Source organism: Sander lucioperca, chromosome 14, assembly GCF_008315115.2.
Source record: "Sander lucioperca isolate FBNREF2018 chromosome 14, SLUC_FBN_1.2, whole genome shotgun sequence".
Taxonomy (NCBI): Eukaryota; Metazoa; Chordata; class Actinopteri; order Perciformes; family Percidae; genus Sander; species Sander lucioperca.
The window spans coordinates 23,492,915-23,500,316 of record NC_050186.1 but is presented as its reverse complement, the minus strand read 5'-3'; the positions used below and the strand labels follow the sequence as shown (position 1 = coordinate 23,500,316).

Below are 7,402 nucleotides of genomic sequence, written 5' to 3'. Positions count from 1 at the left end.
TCTGTGAAAAAATCAACCCCTCGTGAGAAATATAGTGAAAAAAAAGCCCTATAGTGTCCCACAAAAAAAACAAATATTGCTACCAACCTGCCCTCGTGGAGAGCCAGGTTCCGCCTCAGAAAAATGGCCCTTCTGGCTAACGATAAAACCAAATTCACCACATTCCCATTAACTCCATTCATTCTTTCTGTTAGCCCAAAAAGGACATGAAATCCCCATTCGCACACATAATTACATACATACCCACATTTATTCTCCAACAGTTTCTTTAGACGCACCTTGAATTTCACCAGATTTACACACTCTAAAAACACATGTTCCAGAGTCTCGTCGGCCACTTTACACACACTACACGCTCTCTCATACTTCCTGTTAATCTGATGCAAAATCACCCCCGTGTAAATCCTCCTGTGTCTCACCCTAAAATCCAAGTGAAACATTTGAGGAGATGCATATTTGACATTGATATTGTTCCACATCTTGCTCACCTTACCTTGAGGGTAAGTATTGCTCCAAGTCCTCTCGGCACTTGGTGTTTTGATTATCTTGTCCCTAAGTAGACAATACATATCTTTGGTCTTAGCTGTGCATATGTCAATATTTTTACCCTTTCGCGTAAAGGCAAAATGTACCAAATCACACTCCGTTTTGCTTGATTCATTAATTTATACCATTCTTCTTTCATGCAATTACTTATTTTATCACACATTACTATCGCTTCCTTTCTGACCTTCACCCCTTTTAGCTTCAGTTCTTTTATCAGAACTGCTTCGTCAACCAACCCCTTACTGTTACATATATTTTCCATATACATACAGTTTACAGATGTTATTGCTTTGTTTTGCATCACCCTCCCTCCATACGTGAAAGCCGGGTTATTGAGGTATGGTGTTTGCATTATTTGCTCTTTATCCCTGAAAATCGGTGATACATGGGGCAAAAACTTGCTCCATGCCATCAGTACTTCTCTATAAAATGCAGGCAGGTGCATGAGATCGCGCTCCATCATATGCTGACTTAGATTCGCTACAGTTTTTAGGCCAAACGTGGACAGTACTTTATTAAAGTATACTTTCCAATTGGCCACAAAATTTACATCTAAAAACTTACCAATTATTTTAAGTCGCAAAGCATCACGCTTTGTTTGAATATCCATTAAATTCAACCCACCTTTTTTGACTACTTCTATGACAGTGCGGTGTGCCACACTCGTCATTTTCGATTCCCACAAAAATTCGCTACTTATCTTTGTCAGACTGTCTAAAGCCCACTGCGGTAGCGCACACGTATCTAGAAAAAAATTAAGCACCGAGTACGAAAGAGCATTTAAAACAATTACCTTTCCTCTAAGTAGCAAACCTCTCAATTTCCACATGTTAAGTACATTTTTGATTTTCTTAATTGCACTTAACCATGTTTGTTTGTCTGCCTCTTCTTCATTTTTTCCAATAAATACACCCATAACTTTCCTCTGAGTGTTGACTTCCTTGAAACCCCACTTGCTGATGTCAGTCTTATGTTTTCCAAAGACCGAGATTTCTGATTTGTTTACGTTAATTTTTGCCCCTGAGGCTAACTCATACGAACGCATGATAGACATGAAATTATCCATATCCCCACTAGTTCTTACAAAAATATTAATGTCGTCAGCGTACTGCACAATTTTCACCTCAGTTCCTTCACTCAAGGTTACTCCTTGGATCTTCTTGCTGCTGACTAACATTGCTGCCAGAGGTTCGGCCACCAAGCTGTAAAGCAGCGAGGAAAGTGGACACCCTTGTCTTATTGACCTTTTAATACAAAACCCCTCCGTGAACTGCCCATTGCATTTCACTCTGCTGTTAGCTGTGCTGTACAAAAGTCTAATCCAGTTAATAAACCCTTCACCAAACCCCAAAGTGTCCAGTGTCCTATACAAAAAACTGTGCTCCACCCTATCGAACGCTTTTTGGAGGTCTATGCCCAGCCATAGCCCCTTCCCATCCGCCAAGGTTCTCACCGTGTCTTTAACTGTCAGAATGGAGTGTGTAATGCTTCTCCCCGGGACACTGTATGCCTGAGTGTCACCCACCACTGTGGCGATGACGTGTTTCACTTTGTTTGCCAGGATTTTTGCCAGGATTTTATAATCCACATTTAGCAGACTAATCGGCCTGTAATTATCCAAATTGTGTTTTTCCCCCCTTTTTTTTGTAAAAAATATTAATTACACCATCCGTGAATTCCTCCGGCACTGTCCCTGTCCCCGCCATGGTTAAAAAAACCTTGTGTAGGATTGGCTACAGCTGCCCTTTAAATTTTTTGTAGAACTCGGCCGTGAGTCCATCCTGACCTGGACTTTTGTTATCATTCAAGCCACTCACGGCTAGGTCTATGTCTGCCTCTGTAAAAGCATCATCACACCATTTCTTGTCATCTACATTCAATTTTTTGTTCAGTGCTGACAACACTACCTCAACAGATGCACTGTCTGTCTCTTGGTTAGTGTACAACTCTTTGTAATATTCCCCTACTTCTGCTATGATTTCTGTTTGAGTTCTCACAAAATCACCATTTTTTGTCATTAGTTCATCAATGTTTGTTTTTTCCATTCTTAGAAAATACCCAGTACATTTTTCCCCCTCTATGTAGCTCTGCACTTTACTGCGTACGGCAGCTCCTCTACATTTCATCTCCTCAAATTTCTCCAATTTCTTTTTCAGCAGTACATAATTGTCTGCGCACATGTTCTCGTCTTCGTCTAGTCTTTTAGCTTCAGCACACATGAGATTTCTCACTTTTTGTTCCTTCAATGTGTTTTTCCATTGTTTGTTTTTACTGAAGTTAATACATTTGCTTTTGATTCTGTTTTTCAGAAACACCCACCACTCTAACACATCATCAATAAATGGCATGTCTCTCTTAAACTCATCCAACATTCTTAACATCATTTTACTGAAGTCTTCATCACATAACAAACTGGCATTTAAGCACCACATACCCCCTCTCCTTCGTGTGTCCGATGACTCCAAAACACACCGGAAAGTGCTGTGGTCACTCCACGGATTTTGCACGTAGGTGGGTTTACCTACTCGTTTACACAGGGGAGCAGTTACCAAACACAAGTCAATTCGTGACTGCTTCAAAACTCCGCACACTACCTGTCTTCTGGAGAAGTCTTTAGTGTTCGGACAAGAAGCTCTCCACCGTGTTGAAATCTCCAAATATCATTGTATTGTCCGTACACCATGTTCTTAATGTTTTATAATACTGCTTACGCTCAATCTCCCGATTGGAGGCATAAACATTAATGATGCGCAATGTCATTCGTTCATGTTTACACTCAACCACTAGCAGTCTGCCAGCGGTGTCTCTGTGTAGGACAGTTATCTCTTTAAATTTCAGTAATTTAAAGTAAATAGCCACACCACATGTTCTGTCAATTCCATTACTCACAAGTAATTGTCCTTGCCACTTCCTCGCCAGGGTGGCACTCATGTTGTCGTCCCACTTGGTTTCCTGAAGACACAACACATCAAAGACAGTGGTATCCAGTATGGACTTGAGCTTAGCCGCTGAACGTAACCCTTGCACGTTCATCGATGCAAAGAACGCCATTGCAACAAGCAATGCAAAAATTGTCATTTTAAACATAATGAATGAGATTAATTGCCAGAATCATCCTCATTAAAATGTGACCCAAATCTAGATTCCCTCTTTTTCTTTTTCACCACTCTTTTTGGGAAAACCCCTGGTGTTTTGGCATACGGTCGACCTATTGCCTCCTCAAAACCGTCGTCCGTCAGCACAATATTTGCTGGTATATTTAAGCCTTTTTCTCGACCTAAAAGGGGCGCACACGTGGACTGTTTCGACCGAGATGTTGGATTCAAAAGATTTAGCGATCCCACATCCAGAGTGGAGAACGGCAGACTGGTTTGCAACCCGTCCTCTCCACCCTTTCCGTTTCGCACATCATCATTTTTATTGATATCCACACTATCAATCAGACCTGCTACATCCTCATTACTGCCGCCGGCTTGCTCTCCCTCAGCCTCAGCCCTCGTCGCGGTCAGTAACGTTTCATCAACGTGCGTCCCTTTTCCCACATCCACATCAACTTAATTTTCAAAGTCTAAATAACAGAGCCACTGTTGGCTCTGGCAGAACCTGATCCGCAGTTATTATACAGTTATTCTCCCCATTATTATCATTAATATTAACACTATCAGTAATATCCTCCTCGCTTTCTAGACAAATGCACTCATTCATTCTGTTATGACAAATTTTGCATTTACTCACCGTTGCATGACAGCTCTTTGCATAACGTCCCTGCTGGTTACAACGGAAGCATCGGAATTTGGGGCAGTCCTTCATCTCGTGGTCCTCCTCTCTGCACAGCCGACACACTCTGTTCTGGTAGTTGTGGATGACTCTGAAGTATTGTGGTCCGGTCGCCGTCTCAAATTTGGTCGAGTAAGGTAACAATTTGACGGGCCCGTCAAATCTTACCCGCACCAGCCGAGTACCATCCGCCACGTTGGTCCCTGGCCACATCCGTCTCCTTATTGGGGACACGAGGGTGACCCCCCACTGCTCCAGCTTGGCAGCAATCACACCGTCAGGGATGTAGACCGGCAACTGCAGGAAAGACACCATCACCTCTTCTCGGCATAACTCCGTCACCTCCACTGGCACAGAGTCAATTTCGAAGCCATTCAGAATGTTCTGCTTCCCCGTGTCTGTACTCAATGTCACTTCATATGTCTGCGCGCCCGTTCTGCGACACGCCATTATACCACCACACAGAAGCCTAATCTGTTAGGTTCTTGGAAGTTGAGGACCCAAAGGCAGAGAGCAGGCAGGCAGGCAGGAGATGGCTTGAGTTCAGGAATTTATTGAAACCAAAAACACAGCACAGAGGCTGGAAAAACCACAGGAACAAAACACAGAAAAACTCACAAGAAGACGCAGGGAAGGACACGAACACACGCCGGGTGGCAGGGCACAGACACAAACTAACATACACATACAATGATCTGACACAGGACAAGGGGAACACAAAGACTAAATACACATGGTAACGAGTAAACGCAAGACAGGTGACACCAGGGCTGGGGAACAGGTGGAGCACATCAGACAATCACACAGGTGGGAAAACACAAGGTAAAGCAGGACAAGACAAGACAGAGAACAGAGTACCAAAATAAAACAGGAAACTAAGCAAAATGCAGAACAGAAACAGACTACCAAAATAAAATACACACCAACCCATAACATAATCGTCCTCATAACTTCCAGTGGTGTAATATTCTTCTGGCCCATTAACTGTATTTTTACAGTCAGTCGCTTGAGATATTGCTTCTCAGCTACCTTGTCTCTGGCAAACAAATCTTCCGAATGCCCATTCTCTCCGTTTCTCCCCTCCAACGGAGCCTCCACATTTCTCTCCTTCCGTGTCTGCTGCGCTGCGTGTTCTGCCAGCGTCTCTCTCTGTCTGCACCTCAGACGTCACCACCGCTGCCGCCTCTGGATCGTCGGCCGCTGCTGACGTCACCACAGCTGGAGACGCTGTCTTCTCCGCTGTCGTTGGCTTGCTCGGCAGATTTCCTGCTTTCTCAGCTTCAGAAACCTCCTGCACCGCTCCACACACCATCTCCATTCCCTCCCTCACCATCTCCTCTCTATTCTTCGTAGTTTTTGCCATTGATGCGCCGCCACTCAGTTGTCGGATATTTTCCAACTCCTCCGCCGCCATTGACAACGCGGCTCTCTGTTCTGTGCTATCAGCGGCTTCTCTCCTGTCTTTATTTCCCCGTGGTTTAAAAAAAAACCCCAAAGCAAAACTCTGCTTTGTTGTCTCTGCTATTCTGTCCCTCATTAATAACTTGTTCTTTGTCTTCATCGACACTAACCTATTCCTCCCCTCCATTACAGGTGGAGGAAAAAGGCGGCGACTCATTTGAGCTCAAAAAATTACACAAAAATTAACACTGTACTACAATAAACTTACCTACACAAAGCATACACTATATTATTCTACAAAAATATATCAAATAACTTACCATATACCTATACTTATCTATCAAACAAAAATTACTCCTCTCCTCCAAACAATTGCGACCACTACTCTCTCTCACTCTGGGGCTCTGACTGCACACTACGGGAATCTCGCGGGATCTGGGTGGTGTGGGCGTAAGCAATTGCAGCAGGTGAACACAAGACATTTATAGATGGTAAAATGTAATTACACTTGTGGTATAAAGAAGGAGCAGAGCCCCTGCTCTTGTAAGACGGAAATAAAAAGCTTACAGCACCGGGTATTCCCAGGCAGTCTCCCATCCAAGTACTGACCCGGCCCTACCCTGCTTAGCTTCCGAGATCAGACGAGATCGGGCGTGTTCAGGGTGGTATGGCCGTAAGCAATAGCAGCAGGTGAACACAAGCCATTTATAGATGGTAAAATGTAATTACACTTGTGGTATAAAGAAGGAGCAGAGCCCCTGCTGTTGTAAGACGGGAATAAAAAGCTTACAGCACCGGGTATTCCCAGGCAGTCTCCCATCCAAGTACTGACCCGGCCCTACCCTGCTTAGCTTCCGAGATCAGACGAGATCGGGCGTGTTTTTTTTTTTTTTTTTCTCTTTTATTATCAAAAAACACAAATATATAACATATTTTCTTTACAGAATCAAAACTACAATCCATCCACATATAGTCAAAAAACAAATCAAAATCATATGAAAAGGACTCTCAAACAAAAAACCCCCCACAAAATATACACCATATACCAATGATACCATTTCCCAAAATAACTCTCACAAACACCAATAGAAAACAAAAATCATACAAAATTCTAAAACACACACAAAAAAAACCCCTTTCTTTTTTAAAAATCAAACACCAGATTGTTCCCCTCTTCTATTTTAAACAAAACATTGTCTCTCATGAATTTACCCTCAAAAATATCTTCCCCTATCATAAATAATAACCCAAAGTGCGCCTTAACCATGTTAGAAAAGATGTCCCACACACTCAAATTTTTCCCTTCATAGAACGCGAAATTCCTCACCATGAAAACTGCTTTTCTGGACATTGCTAAAAGCAAATTTACCACATTCATATTGATATTTTTCTGGTTTGCCGTCAGACCAAACAAAAAAGCCCAATCCCACTGTCCCTGATCCGAAAACATCATATGACATTTTGACATTATCAGACCCTTAACTTTCTCCCTAAAAACACCCACTTTCACACAGTTCAGAAATATATGCTCCACATCCTCATCAGCTATCATGCATCTTTTGCACACCCTCTGATATTGTTTATGTATTTGATGCATAATTATCCCTGTATAAATCTTTCTGTGTCTAATTTTGAAGTCTGTATTAAAAATGGTAAGACTTGAATGTTTTATATCAAT

The 7,402-nt window shown here is 42.5% G+C and overlaps 1 non-coding gene across 1 annotated transcript; it reads right to left on the bottom strand.

The window, feature by feature from the left end:
* Positions 1-6,284: 6,284 nt before the first annotated feature.
* LOC116059070 lies at positions 6,285-6,403 on the bottom strand. The gene has a single exon (XR_004107200.2). It is a non-coding gene; the product is annotated as a 5S ribosomal RNA (ribosomal RNA).
* Between the last annotated feature and the right edge of the window lie 999 nt (positions 6,404-7,402).